Consider the following 24,576-nt stretch of genomic DNA (forward strand, 5'->3'; position numbering starts at 1 on the left):
CTCTGTTAAGAGGAAGATGCTTTTCAGCATAGACAGTTGTGAAATCTCTCTGTCAAGAGGAAGATGCTTTTGAGCATAGATTGCTGTAATCCCTCTGTCAAGAGGAAGATGCTCTTCAGCATAATATCTTGTGAAAATCCCTTTCTGTGAGGAAGACAAATTTGTATTAGTTGATTCACTGTTTATAAATAGAAGTTTTATTTGCGCGTTGTTGTTACACCGTAACCAGAAAATAATCTTGACGTCAAAACAGAGTGTTGCTGATACACGAGTTTCACTGTTGCTGAAACACCATTGCTGATACACTGCAAACATCAACTGACGAAACTGTGTTGTTGAACCACTAGTTTCAACGTTGCTAAAACACCGTATTCCGAAAACGATTTTTATTTCCGCTATGTTAAAACACAGTATGGTTCTCTTTTTTCAGTTTTGTTTAGAATTATCAGAAATTCCAACACAATGTTGAGAAGGAACCGTAAAAAATACGCGAAGCTACGGTTGCAGAGGAAAATTAGTGTTGGGCACCATAGAGGGGCTAGAGGGAGGAAGCTCTACTCCTTACCAGCAAACAGTCTCCAAAAACTTCAAGAAACCATCGGGATCTCAAACTGAGAGCTCAGCAAAAGAGAAATAAGAGAATAGGAACGCACAGAAGATAAAAATCAAGGAGTCAGAAAAGAGAAGCGAATAGAGGGAGGCAATCAGAAAGCTAAACACAGAAGCCAAGTAGGACCATGTAAACCTAAGGAGACCATCACACCACGAGTGGTGTTAAGTGATCCAGCCTTACAGACATATGAAGCACATGGAAAGTTATGAAGTCATATGTAAATTCATGGGGTTATGACCTACGGAGAAAGCTTTAAATGCATGGATAAAGAATCATTGGAAACCTAAGGTAGACATAGATCTACACGTTGGTTCCAAGGGTTTCTTCACAGTCATTTTTACAAACATAGAGGATAAAGATAGGGTGTTTGAGGAGAATCGTACTTCTATGTTGCTGAAGGTCTCTATATGCATCCATGGAGGATGAATTTTGTCCCAAAACCAGAGACATTTAATTTAGTTCTGGTTTGGGTAAGGCTCTATTCCCTACCTCTCGATTATTAGCAACCAAAATCATTAAAAGCCATAGGAAATAAATTAGGGCATTTTTTTTTAAATATGACACGCACACTAAGAGGAAAATACACCTCCTTTGCACGCATATGTGTAGAAATGGGCCTTTCAGGAGCTCTACACGATGAGATAATTTTAGAAGTTTATGATGAAGAATGGGTGCAAGCGGTGGAATATGAGCATGTCCCTTTCTCATGCCGCAAATGCCATGAACATGGGAACCTCTTCAGAGATTGCCCTTTAAACAAAATTGAGAGCAGTATTAAAGCCACGTCAGGGAAAGAAATAGAAAGTTTCAGCAACATGGGAGGTAGAGGTAGAGGACGGAGAAAGAACGGGAAGAAATACAATGAGGGAAAGAAGCTTAGTCAGAATAGATTCAATATTTTAGAAGAGGTAGAGGGGCACGATAAAGAGTATCAGGAACTGGAGGATAGACAAGTAGAAATGGAAAAGGAGGAAAGCATGGAGAATAGACCTGAAAACAACCAACACAAGGAGGATCAACCAAGCACTATGGAACTTGACAAGGACCAAGAGATGACCCCAAGCGAAGTGGGAACGAAGGATCATGATCTGTACAATATACTTGAAAGGGAACATCTCGATCTCGAAACATTCCTGGAGCAACGACAAACCAAACGAGTGGTTTAATACCTCGAGAGGTGTTTAACAGAGTGCAACAACTATTCCTCTGGATAACTCATGAAAAAGGTGTGGGGGTCCAAATAAGTTATGACACTGAGGAAAATGGAGGGGTTAAAACAATGGAGGCAATAATGCGACAAGTTCCCAAGAACCCAGGTAGAAAAAGTGGAAGAAAAAGACAAAATGAGCTACTGATAGAGTGTGGTAAACTTATGATCAACTAAGGTAAGATGAAAGACCTAACTAGTTATTCAATTACAAATCTTTCTTAATGAAGCTTATAACATACTATATTAGGGGTCTAGGAAGCAAAAGGAAACAAAGAAATCTCAACAATAGAATGAAAGAGGAAAAACTAGATATGATATTTATTCAGGAAACAAAATTTTCAATAGACAAAATAAGAGAAATACACATCAAATGGCTGATTAAATATGAATATCTAGAAGTTAAAGCAAATAAAACTGCACGAGGAATTCTCACACTTTGTAACCCTCAAAAAATAGGAATCATAGATGCTAAAGCATCCAAGAACTATCTTTCAGTGGTCATCTAACCTTTGGGGGACAAGGAAGTTTATTCAATCACAAATGTTTATGGTCCACAAAACCCTGAAGATAAACTTAGGATTCTTACCTCACTCGAGGAATTAAGAAAAAGACATTTAGGTATCCCCTCGATTCTTTGGGGGGAATTTAACATGATCTGATCCCTATCGAGAAAAAAAGGTGGAACTAGATCACTTGGAATAGATTCCATAGCATTTCAAGATTTCATAAACAACATGAGGCTAGTAGATACAGAGACAAGTAATGATATCTTCACCTAGAATAATAAAAGCAAAGGAGAACCTCAAGTGGCCTCAAACCTAGACAGATTTATTATCTCCGAGGACCTCATCCTTATAGGCCTTGGATTGTTAGCTATGATACTCCTTTTTGGTGGCTCGGATCACTAGCCTATACAACTTGATGCATCCTTTATAGGAACTCCAAGAAACAGACCTTTCAAGTTTGAAAGCATTCGGCTTACCCATCATGACTTCATTAGCAATATTCAAAAATGGTGGACAAAGGATATGCAAGTTAAGGGCACTAAAATGTTCCTTCTATAGCAAAGATTGAAATACATCAAACTCAGGCTTAAAGATTAGAATAAGAATGAGTTTGGCAACATCTTTGAAGCCAAAAAAGTAGTTGAGCAGAAGCTACATGAAATTAATTAGATCCTCATCACAAATGGATTCAATGAGGAGAGAAAGGAACAAGCTTACTATCTTCAATAGGAAAGGGAAGGATTATGCAAGCAAGAGGAGATATTCTAGAAACAGAAATCTAGGCTACGATGGTTAAAAGAAGGAGAATGGAATATGTCAAGGTTTTTTCATTAATCTACCATGGATCACAGATCTCATAATAGGATCTCAAAAATCAAAGCTTCTCAAGGAAAGCAACTCAATACCCACAAAAAATAGAAGTTGGTCTAGTTCAACATTTCCAAGGAATACCAGAGGAACCTCTCATTGACAGATCAGAATTCATCAATGACTTTACAAAGCATATTCCTAAGCTTGTGACAAGAGAAGACAATTTTAATCTAAACAAGCCAGTGAATGAAGAGGAGGTTAGCGATGTCATCAAAGAGATGCAAAATGGGAAAGCACGAGGTCTAGATGGTTTCAATGTTGACTTCTTTAAAGCATGTTGGGACATAGTCAAGCACTATATCCTCAATGTGTTGGAGGACTCATGGAAAAAAGAAAACGTTTTGAAAGTGCTCAACACATCTTTCATTTTCTTGATTCCAAAGTAGGATAATGCTATAACACCACGAAGATTTAGACCAATAGCATTATGCAATGTGGTGTACAAATCATCTCCAAAATATTTGCAAACAGGCTTAAATCCCTTATTCCAACTCTCATGTCTAAGGAGAAAATTAGATATGTGGAAGGCAATCAAATTATCAACAACATCATTCAAGCTCATGAGGTGGTTCACTCACTTAAGGTTAATAGGCAAGCAAGAATGATTATACAACTTGATCTAGAGAAGGCTTATGATAAACTAACTTGGGCATACATTAGGGAAGTTCTAATCAATGTTGCACGAAGCGGGGATGTTTTTTGGAAGCGGGAATGTGGAAGTGTGACTTTCCAAAAATTTAAGAAGCGAAGCGTCTGCTATATATATATATATATATATATATATATTTGCATTTATACCAAAACAAACATCCCAAATAGGCGGAAGCATCCAAAGCAAGCGGAATCACGCTTCCGAATTTTGGATGCGTGCTTCTTAGGACGCTTCTTGGACGCATCCACACAGGACACGCTTCGGGCCTTGGAACCGGGGGTGCGGGGACGCTTCCTACAACTATGGTTCTAATAGCGTATGGCTTTGATCATAACTAGGTAAGATGGGTAATGTCCCTGGTAACCACTTCCATTTTTCCAATTCTGTTAAATGGTTCACTGTCCAAAACCTTCAAACCTTCAAGAGGACTCAGACAAGGAGACCCACTCTCTCCATCCCTCTTTATTCTCATGATGGAAGGGCTAGGCATAGCTATCAAATTTGCCAAAGCAGAAGGCAAAATAAGGGGTCTCAAACTCACCCTGAATGAAGATGCTCTAACCCATAAACAATTTATGGACGATGCCATGCTGTAGGGTATACCCACGGTCAAGGAAGCTCTAGCCATCAAACAAATATTGAGTGAATTTGCAAAGGCTGTGGGTACAGAGGTAAGCAGCAAGCCTTACCAAGTCAAAGGTTTTCTTTTTTTAAAATTGACATTGCTATTCTCATAAATATATCTAGAATTCTTGGCTTTCAAAGAGATATGATACACTCAAAATATTTGGGAGTACCACTAACACACAAACCCCTCAGCAAAGTAGTTTAGGAGCTTGTTACTAATAAACTCCAAGAAAAATTCTAGAAGTGGACAAACAGGTCTTTGAATTTAGCAGGAAGACTTGTGCTCACAAAAGTTGTCCTCCAAATGGTTCCCATATTTATGTTTTCAGCCCTTCCAGCTCCTAAAGGAGTTATGCAACATTTCATAAATATCCAAAGAGATTTTCTTTGGGGCAAAGGGGAAGAGAAAAAAAAATGGGATTTGGTACTCTGGGAATAGATCCATAAACCTAAGACACATGGAGGATTGGGACTTGATGACCCTGAAACACTGAACAAAGTTTTGGGGCAAAAATTATGGTGGAGATGGCTAAAATAATCGGCTTCACCTTGGGCCAAAATTTGGAAACAGAAAAATGCTAACAATTGGCAAGAGAGGGATCACATTAGAATGTATAGGCTCATCAAAGGCTCCCACATTTGGAACAAACATTGGTATAATAGAGCCATTGTTTAGAAACACAGTTTCTGGGAAATAAGAGATGAAAGCCTTGCTTGGTTTTGGGAAGATAATTAACAATAGGAACCTAAATTGTTAAGAGAAGTGGCCAATCTCAAGAACTATACTCACAATAAAGGGCTACTCAAGGTAAATGACTTCTGGAATCAGGAAAGAAATGAGGAAAAATTGAGAATATGGAAGAACCTGGTATACATGGATGACTCCCCATTGAAGGCAGAGGTAGAAGCTTTAACAACCATCTTGGAACAGAGAAAGATTCTAACATTAGTTGATTCAAACCAATTGAGATGGGGAAAAAACAATCAAGGTAACTTCAACCTCAAAGAGGCCAAGTGCATAGCCTTTGGACTTGACTATCCAAACCCTGATTGGGTATGGAAGGACCTATGGCAGAACTAAACCTCGATGAAAATAAAATTGTTCATGTGGTTAGTGTAGCATAAGAAAATTCTGACCTAGGAAAACCTTAGGAAAAGAGGGATACCCGGCCCATCTAGATGCCAACTATGTGAATTACAAGAAGAAACTATGGATCACCTACTCAACTTCTGCCCATTCACATACAACTTGTGGAACTGGATAGCTTCATTATTTAGACAAACACATAGGGACATGGGCATCATTATCAGTACTTTGAAGAAGTGGAGGAAAAATTTCTCTGACAATGAAATAATAAAAAAATATTGGGCTTTAGCTCCGGGCTTTCTAATATCGGATGTATGAAAGAATACAATAACTAAATATTCAAGAACAAGAAAGGTTATCCATAGAACATCATGGCTAAGATTTTAAGACAGCTCAATGAGAGAGTTGGGACCGTCATTAAAGATGCCCCTAAGGACCAACCAAAAGATTTGGATGTGCAGATACTACTGCATTTGGTTCTTAAAGGGCTTGTCCCATAGGGAAAAGACAAGAATGTTAGTCATATCATTATTGATAAGGATTTTTGGCAACCTCCCCCTCACGGTTTTAGGAAATGAAATATAGATGGGGCCTCAAAAGGAAACATAGGTATGGTAGGGTATGGTGGAGTAATAAGAGATGAAAAGGGTTTCATAAAAACCATCTTTCATAGTCATTTGGGTAAAGCCACTAACAATATGGTAGAGCCCATGGCCCTTTAGCAATTCCTTGAAATCTTGAGGGACTCAAATCTTCATAATATCATAAAAGAAGTTGATTCCGAATTGATTATTAATTCAGTCAAGAAAATTTGTTATGGCTCAGCTCCAGATAAAGTCTCAAGACATTGGTGGCTTCTGCAAGTTTATCAATGGATTCAATCCCACCTGCAGAACATGAGAACCCTTATTTTCACTCATGTGTGTCGAACAACCAAAAAATTAGCAGACATGTTAGCTAATGAATGCATACGCTGTGCTAAAAACAATAAAATATATGACTGGAAAGGGACACCCCAAGGCAGATTCAGGGAAGAGTGTTTGAGACAGGCAAATGCGGACAGGGTATTCTATCAAAGCAAGGGAATTAGAAGGATATAGACTAAAGGAAACATGGGAATTTTGATCTTTATGGTGAAGGAGTGCATCGAAATATGTGGACAGGATTTATGGTCTTCGGGCGGGAATCTGCACCCAAAACTCTACAAAGCCAAAGCTATCAGGTGCGACTCAATATAAAGAACAATTCTTTTTATGAAAATGAAAGTCTCTAAAATTCCTCTTTCAATTAGCCATTTCGGGTGCTTGGTTAACGTGCTGGCAGTTTGAGGTAATCCTAGGGATTTCTCATGGAGAATTGCATGGAGATTACCATGCCAGGGAGACCCGAAATTAACTTAAACGATGACTTTATTTGACTTCGAGCCCGGGCGTGTTGTTAATTACCATGGATGTTACTCAACAAGGTTGGGATTGGTGGATTTCACGCAGATACATGCTCGAGGATTACCCCCCATGCAGACCCGAAAACATTATAGTGCGGTATCTATTTCCTCATCAGCTTCGATTTATAGCTTAAAGTTTTTTCTTGTTAGTTTTCTGAAATAGATCCTCGTCCGTTAGATATCTCGAGGCAGATTGAACGGTCTTGGCAAAATATTGATTTCGGGAGGTCACTATGTTATGTTTTGTGGGCCTGTGGCCCGGAGTGTGGGCCTTTGGCTTGGCCCCTAAGGCTTTGTGAGGCTTGATAACTTTATGGCCCACATCTCCTTTGGGAATGTATGTACTATATGTAGTTTTTTTAACGATATAATGAAAAAGAAGGGTTGACTCTTGCATTAGCAAGAAAAACAAAGATTAAAACTGATTGTTATAATCAATCATCAACCATTGGATCCAAAATCGTTGACTCACAAAAGAGATCTCAAATGGGGATGTTATTTGCCTCGACGATATCAACATTATGTATGAGTGATGGGTGGTGATCCAGAGGCCTACTTAAACATAAATGAAAATTTCCCTCAAGGGAGGATGACATAGAAACATTAGCGATGTAGAGGAGAGGTAGATATGTATGACTCAAAGATCACCTTTTGGTATAGATAAATATCATCTTTTCGTATAGATGGAAAAACTTATAAAGATCTTTTACCAAATTTTCATCGTTATGGATGATTTATGATAACAAGATATATTTATTATATTCTTAATGGATTAGTGTTTATTTCTATAGTTACAATGGTTGCATTGTTCATTTCCATTTTTGTTCGTTTGTATGTATTTTTGTTTGTTTCTAAGATATTTTAATATATTTTTTAGTATAGATAATGTGGTGAAGAGCCTATATGGGATGATCAAGATGAAATTATCATTACAACATTGGGCACAAGGTTATACATAAATTAATAAAACTCGAGCTCAATAATTCAATTTATTTTCCTTCTTATATAATTTGTTTTCATTTCATGTATTGTTATCATTTGTTAGGATTTGACAAGACACTAATGCTAAGAAATATGTGAAGATTGTGATCAAAATGTGTAGCGAACATGTAAACAACCTTCATTCTCATTTATCATGTCAAAACCTATCATACAATTTAATATCATTATTTCGTTAATCACTAATATTATATTATCAAACTAGCTACTTACCCATTATTCAAGGTTTCTATGTTCCCACCTCTAAGTGAAATTAGTTTCTCTTCTCGGACCTCCATTGTTGCTTACTATATTCTCTGAGTAGGCCTTTTTATTATATAGAGTATACGTGTTGTTACAAATACTCAAAGGAAAACCCAAATCTAGGTTTCTCTTCTCGCAACTTTGAGTGCACAATTTGAGCCTTTCTATTAGCCATATTTACAATTAGTCTTTTAAGGTCATGAGTTTCACCCTTATCACATTCATAGCTATTATTTTATATTTCTTTAATTTATTATTTTATATGTCTTTATCTAGTATTAATCCATACATGTTTGTAAAAATGATTTTGATTTTTAATTATAATTTAAATATTTTTAATAGGAAAGTATTTTTGAAATGTAATATTAGATTTATATATTAAATTAACTCTTATTATATATATCAACCACATTTATGAGTAGAGTTATGTGAGTAGTCTATCTAATCAAATTATATAATAATATGAAAAACTTAATATTGTTACATACGAATATAAATTTGTGTAGCAAACTTTCTAGCAAAATAAAAGTAGTATATATTTCCTAATATTTCTATGCACTATTTTTATAACCATGATATACAAAGTACACCTTATATTTTTTTTCAATCCCTCCATTAAGTTTTTAGTTTTGTCAAAGAAATGGTTACATTGCCAAGTCTCTTTAACACAAACAATGGGAATCTCTTAAGAAGGGTGGAGACACATGTAAAGACAAGGAATCATGCATTCCTGCATTGACTATGAGTTTAGTTTATGGTTTCCCTGGATAAAACGAAACAAGACATAAGTAACAAGAAGGATATCACATGAGGAAAAAGAAAATGAAGAAACTCATGTCAAATATTAACATATTTCATTATTAAATTGGTTCAGTAAAAAACTCTTTTAAAAGAAATTTTGATTTATTTTCAATTATTTGTCTCTCACTAAACAAATTACCTAAATTATTCAAAACATATAAAAGCAAAATATATGATATAAATATTGAAAATGTTTATATACATGAACAAAGCATTTAATGATATTTGCAAGGTCTTACCGCATTATATAATGATAAAAATACTTGAAGATTTCGGGGGGAAATGATAGATAGAGAAACACCCCACTGGCATAAAAGAATAACAAAATTAGCATCAGCGAGTGAATTGGCATCGATTAAAAATATCTCACAAATTCTAAAAACATTATGCAAATTAAAAATACTTCATAAATTACAAAAGAATAATGTTACCATATCACCAATTTTTTTGTTAGAAAAAATAAACCTCAACATAGCCATTAACATACCTCACCAAATGCCTTGGCAATTGTTTCTGGATCAACCTTCCACGGCTGTATTACAGGTTATTCATTTTCATTCAGCTGAGTTAAACAAGCTGGTCGAGTAATTACCACTGGGAGTAAAAATGGCTTGGATCTTGAAACTAGCACACAATGCATTTGTGTTGTGTGTGTCGTTTGGCCGTAAGGACATATCTGATAATACCGAAACATTGAGCACGTTTTAGAGATGTTTTACAGCAAACCTATAAAGACTTGGAAAAAACATAATTGAATTTACTATTCTTGTACGCCAAGTTGACCTATACCTCTAAGGAAAATCTCCGTGAAAAAATTGACTTTATGTTCATCAGTTTATCATCGTTTGTTTCAGAAAGAAATTTTCAAAGTACTATTTGGAAATGTAGGTAGTTTAATTTCATTACAAAAAACTAAATCATAATTTATAAGGTGATATTTTGTGAAATAACTTTATAGTTGATTATTTTATTTATATTTATAGTTGTGATTAGTACTTCATATTTTATAAAGGATTTTCGTCTTATCAAGGTTATTTATTTATAAAATTATATTTTATTATATTTTGTAAAATTATAAATTGAATATTTCATAAAAGAAGGTAGCATTAGTTATTTTTGACATTTTTGTATATTAAAAATATTTATCAAGAGCTCTACTCACATTAATTTATGTATTGTATATAAATTTGATAGAAGTAAAAATTTAATTTTTCAAGCTTATTGTCCATTAAAATTTATGTATGTCATTGCAAATTTTTTAATAAGATGATTATTCATGTTGTTAATTTGAAGGTCACTTTAAAATTGGATGGTGAGTAGTCAACCAGATGATGATTATTGAATGCATCCCTATCATTCAATCATGAAGCTCTCTTTCAATGGAAAAATATACATGTCTATTTTCATAATAATAATATAATAACCTTCATAATAATAATATAAGAATGTATGTTTGGCATGAACATTAAACTCCACATGCAAATTTCAGTTTCACTCATCTAGGTTTTCTAATACATCTCATTCTCCTCTTATATGTCAAGTGGCTCCACCATCTAGTAGCCACATACCAATTGGTATGGTGCTGAAGGAAAGGTAGGAAACAAGTGATAATTATGTCTTAAATTTTTGTCCCATGAGTTTTCGGGGAAAATACAAAAGAAGATGTACAATTGAAGATGACTTTAGTAAAGTGCTTTTTCCTTGACTATGAAGTTGACTACTCACTCTCTCTTGAACCTTTTCCCTTGGCTCTAACAAGGGCGCAAGGTAGGTAATAAATGTATGTCATAGTTTAACTTTTCTTTACAATTCAAATAGATTATAAGACCACGTAAGTAGTAGAACTATTCTTTAAGGAGTTGTTTAAAGTCCATGGGCTGCCTAAAAATATAGTTAGTGATTGAGATAGTGGATTTATGAGAAAATTTTGTAGGAATTGTTCAAATTGGTTGGTATGGAATTAAACCCTATTACTAGCTATCATCCTCAAATGAATGGACATACAAATATTGTGCATAAATGGATTTAGGGTTGTCTTCACAACTGTGTCTCATGACAACAAAATACATGGATCAAATGGTTACATGTTAAGGATTACTACTACAATACCACTTATAAGCTATACATTGGGATGACCCCGTTCATATATGTTAGGCCACTATACTACTAGTGTAACCCCTTATTTTTATTTGTACAACCCACTTATTATATTGATGTACCCATGTAGTGCCCATATTGTTACTATTGTGCCCCATAGAAGCCCACTATTGTTATTATTGTGCCCTTACATTATTATTGTTATGTCGACTGTGTTTATGTTATGACCCCTTAGACTCCTATATATAGAAAGGAGGTCTTTTCATTTGTATCATCCAAGAATTTTTCATTTATGTAATGTAAAGGAGGTTTCCCCCTCGAAGATGCTAAATTCTAAGGCGTTGATCTATCTTTTCTATCTTTTCTTGAGCTCGTTCCATAACATTTGGTATGAGAGCTTTGGATTCTAGGGTTTCGCTGCTTCAAACAGGTCATCGTGGCATTTTCTCTATAAATTTTTTTCAATGACATTTCAGAAGTTGCGAAACAAACCCATTTGGGAAGAAATTGCGTTGAACCTTGGGTCCGAATTTCAGAGCTTTTTGCACGATATTTGTGGAGATATGATCTGAGGAAGTTGGTCTTTTTGCAGACTCCTGAATTACATTCAAAACAGGTGACCTGGGGAAAATCGTCATAACATTCTCTCTAGGGATCAGATTGAAATTTCATAAGAAGGTACAGAAAGAGGACAGATTGTAGTTTCTTGTATGCATTTTTCAGATCCATAGGTAGAAAAATTGACACGTGGCACTTCATAAAAGTTCTCTCTGCGGGAAAGGTCTATAATCAGGTCATCTTGGTGGCATTAGAAAGAGGACACAGAGGGCTACTACAGGTAGCAATTTCAAAACTTAAATATCTGCAAGTACAAAGTTACAGTCGTTCCAAGTTCGAGGTCGTAAAATCAAGAAAAAGCAAGATGAGGAAGTTTGATGGCAAGGATCCGGTAAATTGGGTACTTCAGATGGAGCAATATTTTGATCTACATGGTGTACCACTATTACAAGAGGTATGTATTTCATCTTCATATTTAGAACCGGATCAATTTTTATGGTACAAAGGGCTTTGTTCCCGTAAAAAACTTGTTACGTGGTCAATTCTCACGGAGGAAATGATAGCACATTATGAGGATACAGAGAGCAACACCTTCTTTAGAGCAACACCACAACAATTGGAAAGAGTAAAAGGGCTTTGTGACATATTTGAAGGTAAAATCATGGCAACAAGGAATTCTACCCCTCACAACTATAAAGATGGACGTGTTGTTCCTCCTAGCCTTCCACAACCAGCATGGGTTATGCCACAACAATTGGAAGAAAAAAGAGAAAAAGGGCTTTGTTAGAATTATGATAGCAAATGCACTAAAGGTCATAAGTGTGCTGAGAAAAAATTATTTTACATAGAGTATGAAGAGGAGGAAGAAAAGGATCAAGAAACATCAAAAGAAGAGGATATATGCCAGGACCCGATCCCAGAGAAAGAAGAAATGAATTAGAACATATCTTGTAAACTATTGGCAAGAATGACCACTCCTCAAACTCTCAAGATAGAAGGAAATATCAAGAAGAAAAAGGTGCAAGAAGTGAAAGTTCACATCAAGAAAGAAGAAATGAATCCAACCATATCTTGTAATTCACTGGTCGGAATTACCACTCTTCAAACTAGCGAGACAGAAGAACACATCAAGAAGAAAAATGTTCAAGAAGTGAAAGATCACATCAAGCATCAAGAAATGAATCCGACCATATGTTGTAAAGGATTGGAAGAAATTACCACTCCTCAAAATCTAAATATAGAAGGACATATCAAGAAGAAAAAGGTTCAAGCAGTGAAAGATCACATCGAGCATCAACAACAAGTTCTCCAACTTTTAAAGGATAGCGCTACTTCGATGCAAAATCAAATGAAAGAACAGGTAGATCAACATCATAGTGAAAAATGTATTGATGTATGCGATTGGGTATTTTTACTGCTACATCTAAAGCAAGCTATTTATGAGAAGGAAACGTTGGCAATACTACATGCACTTAAAAAATGGCGACCTTACCGAATGGGAAGACTCTTCAAGGATGAGGATGTGGAAGCATTGTTTTGTGCTATTTCTATTATCCAACCAGATTGGATAAACGAAGCAAGGGATGAATGGAAGAAGGACAAAGAAGTATGGCCACTTATTCAAAACTTGCAAAAGATCCCAATTAAAACAATATATCCATATATTGAAAAGGAAGGAAAAATCATATTGGAACCTGGAGCAATCATAGAAACAAGAACCTGACAGCTACGAAATCGATCAATTTCAGAGTATCTCATCAAGTAGAAGAACTTACCCGCTGAAGATTCCACATGGGAGGACAATAATTTTTTATAGAAGCATCAAGAACTACTCAAGCGTTGAGGACAACGCTTTTTGAAGGAGAGGGGCATGTTAGGCCCCTATACTACTAGTGTAACCCCTTATTTTTATTAGTACAACCCACTTATTATATTGATGTACCCATGTAGTGCCCATATTGTTACTATTGTGCCCCATAGAAGCCCACTATTGTTATTATTGTGCCCTTACATTATTATTGTTATGTCGGCTCTGTTTATGTTATGACCCCTTAGACTCCTATATATAGAAAGGAGGTCTTTTCATTTGTATCATCCAAGAATTGCTCATTTATGTAATGTAAAGGAGGTTGCCCCCTCGAAGAGGCTGAATTCTAAGGCGTTGATCTATACTTTCTATCTTTTCTTGAGCTGGTTGCATAACAATATAACTGTATGGATACAATGCCCCATAATTTTTTTATTTGGAGAATAAGGATAGTAAGGCTCAAAAATCCAAAGATTGGATACATGCAATACCAAACCACCTCATTGGTACTTAAGAAGAATCTATAGATTTTCAAAAACCAATAGAGGATGTATGTAGACATGCATAGAGTAGAGTGCAACTTTGAGGTGGGAGACTTAGTCTTCCTAATATTGCATCCATATAGACAATCTCTACTAAAGAAAAATAATATAGATATTGTTTAAGTGGAATATGAGATAAAGTTGCTAGAGAGAAGAAGAATGAACAATGTCTTCCATGTATCATTCCCTAAGGTGAAATTCGACCACCATGTTACTTACTTTAGCTAACCTACCCCATTCGGGTTAGGAGGAGTTGTTAAAATTTATTCCGTAAGCTATTATGGTTTTCCAAGAGAGGATATTGATAGGAAGAATGATCCCAAATCCCATTAGGTGTAAGTATTTACCCGAAGAGGATGTTATGTGGGAAGGAGATTAGACATTGTAACAGTTAAATTTTTACTTTCTTGAGCACAAGCAATGTTTGGAAAGGGGGAATAAAATGCCCTATCCTAATTGCAATACACAAGGGATGAATTAGTGACCTATTTAACCCCATGGGATATCATTTGTAAAGGGGGGAACGCATTATTTTATGTTACTAAGGTAGAATGAGATAATTTGGTGCAAATGGAGGGAAAGTACATATGCCGAAACTACACAAAACTTGCTAAACATTGAAAATTAAAACTAAGAGGAGAAAACCCTAAGTGAATATTTTAAAATGAGAGAGTATATTCATTGTAAACAACATGGATTGTGTATCTTTATATTTTTGGGTTGATGCTCTTAGAGTGTTTGAATACCCATTTTGTATGATTAGTTACTTTTATGAACATTCCACCCTACCCAATCCTTCTATTCCTCTTACTACAAGACACAAATATCCTTGGTATAACTACCTAACGAAATTTATCCATTTTTCAGTAGTTACGGTTCATGAAGAAGCATATTATGGAAGTGATTCCTGTGGAGGCATTCACTGGAAATGAAGGTTTTTGAGGAAACATTCCATGGCACCAAATTGTTGAAAATGGTAGTTGAATTTATTATTTTCATGGTGAAAGTAAAAATAAAAATGTTTTGTTTTGAAGCATCCCAAGTCTACCTAAATTTGTCAAGTCAGTCACACCACATGAAGGGGTTTGACCCCAAGGTCAAATCCCCCTTTTGGCTAACATATAAATTGGTAGTCATTAGACCTCATTGGAAATCACATTAACTAGATTGGAAACCCATTTTTGATACAAGGGTTGTGTTTAGGATTGCATGAGACCCATACAAGTCTGCCTAGGGTAGAGGATAACTAGGAAGTAATCATGTGTAATTACATATGATAAAAATCTAATTATAACTTTATGGATATAAAATAAAAAGTGAAAACAAGGGGATGCGAGGGTTTAATGAGTACTAAATGATTGGAGTATGAGATACCTCGTGTTGTTAATAATGTGGAGAAACCAACAAGATTGATTAGTGTGGTTATGACAGTGGGGTAGACATGGGTCAATAATTGATGATGCTTAGATTTAATTTTTGTAAATTCTATTATGATGCCATAAGTATGTAATGACACATTGATTCAATACAACATTCTAAGCAATTGTTTGTAGAATCGTTTGGCTGCTAAACTCTTTATTGTGTTGTTTTGAATCAAATTAAGGAGCATCATTATATTATTGATTAATGAGTATTGTAATGTTGTGATGAATTACTATTTTTTATTATACTCATTGAAAATCCAATATCATAATTTTCCCCAAGGGTCAACTCCAACTTATGAGATGTGTCCTTGTTATCTAGGTCATCTAAGTTCTTTATGATCTCTAGGGATCCTCTCAAGCACTTCTTCTGCTAATTATTTTATTAGGAAAGGATTTGAATGTCTTATAAGAATATGTGATGATTTTTTTACCATAATGTTCTAAATGGATGAGATGAATTTTGTATATTAACTCCATGCTTTTTCATTGTGGTTTTAATTTTCTTTCCTCTCCATTATAGCAGAGACAAGGATTTAAACTTTAAATTGCATTTTAACGAAACATAACTACATGGTTCATAACCTATTATCCTATATGTTTTCCTTAAGACGTGAATAGAGAAATAAAATATAATAAACATCACTCAAGTTACCAATACTGCAAGTAGAATTAATAATCATGCAGGGGAGGTTGTCTCCAAAAGATTGGACTAGTTTAATTCAAAAAATTAATTATGAAGACAAATTGATATATATAAAATGTTTAAGGGAAGATTTTGGTTCTATGCTCTTTTACCAATATTTTTTCAGAGTGTAGGTATTGATGAGGATAAGGAAAAATACTATTGATCAATTAACTTTACGTAGTTATAAGATGAGGATTTGAGTAAAAATTTCAATTTTCATTATAAAAATTATCATTCTCTACTTCCTCAATGAGAATGAAATACTAATTTCTCATCCTTAAATATAATAAAACACATCATGACCCATTGGGGTCATGAAAAAATGATTCAGAGGTGCTTGATTGAAAAAGGTGGATGCTAAAGATAATATATAGAGAAGAAAAAGGTGTCTTCTGAATGAGGAGAGTTTGTATGAATTGAGAAATCTCTGGTAAATCAATCTCTTGTAGGAAGGAATTGAAACCAAAACATTAAAATATTTGGCTAACTAAAATGTCACCCATTTTTGTAAGTTTTGCAACTCATAAACAAGCATCTCAGACTTGTCAAAGAAAAATAACATGATGAAATGCTTTGGGTAGTTATGAAGGAAGAGATTTTATCTATAATAAATACCTTTGAAGAGATTAGTGTTTCCTCCATTTTTTAATCTCGTTGGGAGAATTAGATTGAGATATGGAGTATTATAGGTTAATATCCCCATGGAATGTGTGCTTTAAAAGATAATTTCAAACCTGTCTGTAGTAAAAATGCAACCTACTTTATCAAATTGTGTCTCCACAAAATACTTTTATTTTTCATTAGGAAGGAAAATTGACAGGGAAATTGGCATGGCTCGGGAAGGTATACATAATGTGCTCATGTTAAAATTTATTATTGTATATAAGCGTATGTTAACTCGTATGATAAAGTAAATACTCTATTTGATTTAGAAACTACATTTAACCACTAAAGGAGAGGAACAAGTAAATGTAATGGATTTCATTTGAGAAACCTCTATAGCATTATGCTCCCATATAGGTGGGTTACTTAAGGTTAAAGTCATCCATCTATTAGGGAAATCTCTTACAAACATTTCCATATAGAAATCCAATACAAATACTGATGCGTGGAGGAACATTTTGCTCAAAAAATGTGTTGTTCTTGATACTTAGATTGTTTAGATTAAGGGTCTCAAATCAATGGAAGTTTCAACACAGTGCTCCCTTGTTATTTACAAATTGCTAGCATTGAAGGTAGGCTTGGGTACCAAAAATTAAGTTAGGGTTGATGGTAATCTGGAATGTAGTGTTGATGATTTTCTTCTTGAAGAAATAATTATGTTTTTCAACATCAAGATCAACCTACTTTATCCAAAATTATTGAGTAAAATTTAACCTCCACTTGGAAATAAGGTTTTTTATCTTTTGATTAGATAGGTTTTCTTTACCAAAGGAAGTTGATATGGGAATGGTTGAGTATCATGAACCATAAATCATTGTGTGAACCCTTTAGTAAGATTAATATGCCACCTAAAAGCATCATAATAATGAGGTTGGTACTCAATAGGAATATTTTTGTTGAGTTTTAGGTTGGAGGTTTCTTCAAGGAGATGGGGGCTTCCAAAGGGACAAATTGTCAAGTATAAATAACAAGGAAATGGAAAGGCATAAGGAGAAAATAATATGGACAAGATGTGATGGATTCATATTAATTGAACTTTCAAACTTAATAAGGAATCCACAAACTTGCAACAAGGGAAACAAGGGTTTTGGAGAAGACTATTTACATTATGGGAATGGATTTTGGTATTTTTTGTTCCCACGTGGGAGGGCTAGAAGAGACCTAGACATAAGCTAAATAATAATTTCATGCCCTTCGGAAGGGTCAACAAGATGAAAAGATGAATTCAAGCCCTAGATGGAGGGTTAGTTACTCTCTCTACAACTAAGAGAGGAAACTACAGGTGATACAAATAAGTCTAAGGGCTAAATTTAAAATATGCAAGTGTGAAACAGTAGGTTAGAGGCTTGAAATACTATTTTAGGATTGGTAATTGAAGAATACAATAGCCAAAAATAAGGTGGCAAAGGTCTATGTTGTAGGAAATAGTTGAGGAAGACCTAGGCCATGTTGTATTCGTAATATAAAAAGAACCTCAACAACAAAGCAATATACACATAGGATGAGGCCGATGTTAGGCCATGTTTCCTTACCCATAACATGGACAAGTGAGGTCATAGGCTTGTGATTGGGAGTGGAGGGTTCTTGTAGTCAGAAAGGGTTTACACAAGGACATTGTAAGGTTATTGGAGGCCTAAAGGATCTAGCCATAGGTTTGAATGAAGGTTGTGGTGTTTGGAAGGGATGGAAAATCCCTCGGTAACCATAGCAATGGTTTTAGTTTTGATATAGTAAGGAGACACTTATAATAGTGAGTAATAAGACAGATGAGAGATAAAAGGACGCAACATCAGCATAGGTATTCTGACAAGTGTTTTTCCTTATTTCTTTGAAATCATATGGGGAATTATAGAGGGTCACTTTATGTGGTATGGGAGCCTAGTATTTATTTTTAAGAGACTAATAACAAATCATATTTGGGCATTAATTCTCATGTAGTGTGCATGATATGATTTCTCATACATTTTCACTTACGAAAATGTTGTTAGTAATGTTAGGCATTTAAGCATGGTGTGTTTTCTAACTAAAATATAGACCAACTATCTCATGCATGGATTTGTACAATTTTGACATGTAATTTTCTTCAGAAGAATATTTTGGAGGGTCAAGGGATGTGGTTTGCAAGGAATGGAATAGGTTTCTAGGCTAGTGTTTGTTTTGGATTTTACTAACCTTCAAACTTTATACCAAAAATGGGACTAATTGATGCATGAAGGTACAACTCTCTTAGATAGGACTTAGGAATCCTTTTGACAGGTTTCTCTTTATGCTCTTAATTAAGGAACCTATAGAATATACATTTAATTGAATTTGAATGTAAACAAAAAATTAGTTTATTTAAGAAAAAGTAAAAGAACCAAAACTAAAAAAAATCACACCAAAATAATACAAATGAAAGCGAAAGTAAGGTAAAAAGGATAAATGATATTTTACTTTATATGTAAAAGAAAATATGACTATGTTAGTTTCTATAGCCCTAGTGCTATCCAAAGAGAGAGGGATGATGATCATTTAGATTATTAAAAAAACCATGTTCAATCTGGGATAGATATTTCTTTAATTCATTTTCAAAATAAGTGGTTAGCTTACCCCTAATGCTTCACCTATTCCTCCTACTATATTAGATTCTCCTCCATAACCGCCTCGACAAAAATCTATTCCAGAAAGCCAACACATGAAGAGTGTCAAATTTCGCATCCAAGGGCTCCTTCTTGCCCCTTCAACTACAAAACAAAATGGAAATGTCATTTCATATATATATATATATATATATAATATTGAATAAATATGTTATCTCAAAAAATAAACCTTTCACAAAAATAATATGCATAATCAAATATAAAATATTGTTATATTTAAGTATTCTTAATTTTGTAAAGACTATGGAATGTATTTATGTTTAACAATACTAACTTTCCAAACTAGTGAATTGCAAATACACATAAAACTATGTCAAAATATAGAATATTACAAAATAAAATAAAAATAAATATAAATAATTCACATGCCATATACATACCACTATCATGTCCATGTGTATAGAATACAACTAGTGCCATTTGAACATTTGGTGTTTGAGAAACCCCCTGCAATTAAATACATCTATGTAAAAACTTTTAAATTATCCAACATTACATACATAACTAAAACAAAAATTGACCGAATATTAACATCAAATAATAATAAAAATATCAAAATTCATTCCACAATTTTCATTTTTCCTTTAATAATTCATCATGTGTATGTCCGTATCTATATATATATATATATATATATATATATATATATATATATATATATATATATACATATATATATATATATAACATAAAAAAATATTTACAATGAGCACTGTAAAAAAATAAATTGAACATAATGTATCTTGAAAGAAAATTAGAAGTACTCCTAAGAGTTAAAATTAAGTAGTTTAGTATACACTCATTTATTCATATTTCCATCTCTCTCACACACACGCAATAACTAGGCAACCATTTAGGACTATTTGAGCAATACCTTTTTGTATATATTTAAATCACAACAAATATATATATATATATATATATATATATATATATATATATATATATATATATATATATATATATATATATATATCTGTGTGTGTGTGATACCTTTTTCTATATGTTGAAATAAAAAATATAAAGTTTCATACAGCCATTGAGTGCTAACTTATCCTTAGTTTATACACATAGATAATTTTAGAGTATCAACCACTAATATTTTTTGAATGCAACATATGTTCTATATAAATATATAAATAAAGGAGATTATCCTTAAAGGGATATTATTGTTATGTGTTAAAATTGGCAACTAGGGTCAAACTCCTTGTGGGTTATCTTATTTATGGAAGATGATATTTTTCTTGTATCTCTCGCATTGAGAGGTGTAGGATTTATCTAAAGATCATCCAGTTCTGATAAGTATTCACGTAGTTATGAATTTATTTGCGTTATAAGACAATTTGTCAAGGCTCACCACCAACCAAATAAACCCCACATGTGCTCAACGTTTTAGTATAAATAGAGGTGGCCTTCAAGTCATTTCAACACACTTGTGATCTCTTCCTCTTGGTACTTGTCTTTGGGTTCTAGTAGGAGGAGAAATCCTAAGGAATAATGTTGCCCTGATCCAGAGGGCAGAAAGTGGAAACTACCGGAAAATCCAGAAAAGCCAAAACTGCCAGAAAAGACAGAACTACCAGAAAAGCTGGAAAAGTGGAATTGCCAGAAAAATTAGAACTTTCAGGACTTCCGGAACTACCGAGAACAACCGAAACTGTCGAAACTGCCAGGAACAACCAGAACTGCTAGAACTTCCAGGAACAGTCAAAAAAACTAGAGCATATGTCTCCAAAGGAGAGCAGCCTGCAAGGGACAACTAACTAGCATTGTGATAGTTGTATGGTACTTAGCAGCAAATACGCCAAGCATGCAATGTTAAAACTAGGATGCAAGGGACAACTAGAATGCAAAATTAATCATGCTAAGGACAACAAGCATGCTAGGGACAACAAACATGCTAGGAACAACAAGCAAGTGAGGAAAAACAAGCAGGAAAGGTGTAGCCAACACATAGGTCAACATGGCAACATGGTGCAGCAATGGCACATAATGCAGTGCAGTGTTGGGTACAGTCATGATTAATGAAGCGTGATGAGATGCAACATAGTGATGATGGGTTCAACATGCTGTAGCGTGGTGAGGTGCAACATGATGATGAAATGCACCACAATGATAGGTGAAGGAGTCACCTTGGAGAACTAGTTGAACTAGCATGTCTTCAACTAATCTCATGTATCATCTTCTTAGAGATGATCTATTCTCTTATCTAGATAAGGCAAAGTGTTGAATTATGTTATAAACGTACTATCTCTCTCTCTCCCTCTCTCTCTCTATTGAACTATTGAAGAACGTATAAGAAGAATTGATCAAGGGTTTCCCGACATTGGGGTTTGTCCTTGGCTAGCACCACATCTTGTGTCCTCCTGTCTTGGATTCTCTTTTCCGATTTATGTTTATGTTCTATCTACAGTTTACTTTAATGCTGATGTGATTGCTAATCTGGAAAAGATATGGAGCCAACTGTGAAAATTGAAATAAATTGCTCTATGCATAGAACATACCTAAAAATAACATGGTATCAAAGCTGAGGTGAAGACAATGCCCAAGCAAGAGTGAAAGAGAAATCACCGAAGACAGTTGGTAAAGGACAAAAGGATCAGTGGATTCCTCATCCCTCTTCAAATTCACCAAGGGTGAAGTCGAAGTAGAGAATAATATCAGAATGGCGCAAAAGAATATGACCTACCTAAAGATCAGTTCATTGGAAGACCAGATATTAGTGTTGAAGGAAAGGCAGATAACTAGTTTGGCCATTATGTGAGGGAGTGTCCAAATGGTAGGGACACATCACTCTATGATGATAACAATCATTACGGGGACATCTTCAATGATCAAAGGAATGATAGGTAATGTAGATCATCAAGGAAATGGTCGACTCTTCATAGAAAGAAAGGAACCCCAAGTATGAAGAATCAAATGTTGTTTCTGATAAGATAAAGAATCATTTTCTTATATTGGCCCTCTCTTTCAGATTCTTTGGGAATATGGCGTATAGATTATAGTGCTTCAAGGAACTTCATCGGATATATGGGTGCACTCTCTAATTTTCTAGAGATGGAAACAGTTGTGGGATTATACTTGGAGCTGATGCCACCTATCCTGGACAGGGTGTATGGAATGTTAACTCTTAATTGAATAAGGGTAACTCATTTCATTTACAGAATCTCATTTATGTACTTGATCACAAGAAGGACCTTTTGTCCATCTCGGAAATAGAAGTCAAAGGTTTTAGGGTGGCATTCATCGATGGAAAGGGATGTCTAAATTCAAGTAGAGGATGAAGGTCCACTGGTTTGGAACAACTCGAGGAGTCTGAGATTCATGATCAGGAATATCATGTATATGGGTGGAAGAAAGCTCTCTATGGCTTGAAGATTAACACTGTGGGCACAGTATGAGAGGATTAATAGTTCTCTGATGAAGCTGAGACTAACTAGGAGTGAAACCGATCCAAACCATTACGAGAAGGTTGTGGATGTTAGACCCCTCATACCGGCACCTTATGAGGACGACCTATTTCTAACAGGTGTAGACCCTGTCATTTGCAAAAGTAAGAGGTAGTTGGATTCCAGATGTGGAATGATAAACTAAAAGCCTATGACTATGTCAAGGATATTATCTTTCAGAATTTATGTCATAGTGATGTTGGACCAGATTTGGGAAATGCCTCTGAGTTTCTTGGTGAACTTGCATCTGGACATACGTTTTGCAGTTAGCATGGTGAGCGCGTATTTGGTTGAGCCTCACTGGATTTCTGCCAAGAATCTTCTGAGATATCTTTGGGGCAATCTCTCATGGATTGAGATACAATGCCAGAAATATGAAACTGCATGATTATTCGAATGCTGACTAGGCAGGCAGTGTGGAGGATCACTACAACACTTCTTAGTCTTGGTTCTCCTTGGATTCTCTTTCGATATCATGGATGAGCAGGAAGTAGAAGTCAAATATTATAAGCACTTCTCATACCGAATACATAGCTACAAGTATGATCTCATGTGAAGTTGCATGGTTGCAAAAGCTCTTAAGTGAGTTGTTTGTACACATGATGAATACCACTGTGATTCTCTCTGACAACGAGAGGGGGATTCAATTATTGAGGAATCTCATACTAGATGATTGCTCTAGTAGATATGCATCAGATAGTACCTTATTTGTGATATGGTAAGTCGATGAGCAAGGAGGCTCCATCACATTGAGAGTGATGTACAGGTAGCAGACATTTTGTCAAAGCCCCAGGGAAAGGTCAAATTTGTGACTTTCCTGAACGACTTGGAGTCATTGAGATACCTTCTTATAAGGGTCCTGCATGTTCCATGCGTTGATCTCTCAGAGCTGTAGGGGGCTTGGGGTACTTACTGGAGCAACATATGACCACAGGGTGACTCACCCTCCCATGGTGGTGCACTATGACCAAGATGATTAGTTCTTCTATGGGCCAAGATGATTAGTTCTCCCGTGGCAACTGTGGAATAGAATGATTAGTTCTCCTATGGGCTGGGATGATTAGTTCTCCTATGGGCCAAGATGATTTGTTCTTCGTGGCGACTATGGAACAGGATGATCAGTTCTCCTGTGGGCCAGGATGATTTGTTCTCCATGGCGACTGTGCAACATGATGATTAGCTCGCTTGTGGGCCAGGATGATTAGATCTCTATGGCATCCACTAACAGGATGATTCATTCTCCTATGGACTGGATGATTAGTTCTCCTGTCAAGGCATCCTACCCAAGCAGTCTGGGACTCATGGGAAGTACCTCTCACCTGATCAATGAGCAGGGAAATGAGGATAGCATCCATAGTAGTACTATCGATGGATGTATCGCTGTATCTACCATACTCCCTATGCTAGGATGACATCCATTGATCTGGGATCAATGAAACTGATATGGGATCAGGGAAATTGATCTGGGATCAACATGAGTGGTTTGAGACATTCTCTTGTGATATTGATCTGTGATCAATAAAACTAAATTTTGGTCAGTAAGAGTGATGTGACACATTCTCTTTAAATGAAGTTGACTTCAAGTCAGTAGATAATTATGAGACATTCTCAATCAATTCTTCTTCTTCATGGTTCAATAGAGTAGAGCAAAGCAGAGCTT

The sequence above is a fragment of the Pinus tabuliformis genome, chromosome 8, assembly GCF_031772625.1.
Source record: "Pinus tabuliformis cultivar Carrire ecotype Pingquan chromosome 8, CPIR1, whole genome shotgun sequence".
NCBI lineage: Eukaryota > Viridiplantae > Streptophyta > Pinopsida > Pinales > Pinaceae > Pinus > Pinus tabuliformis.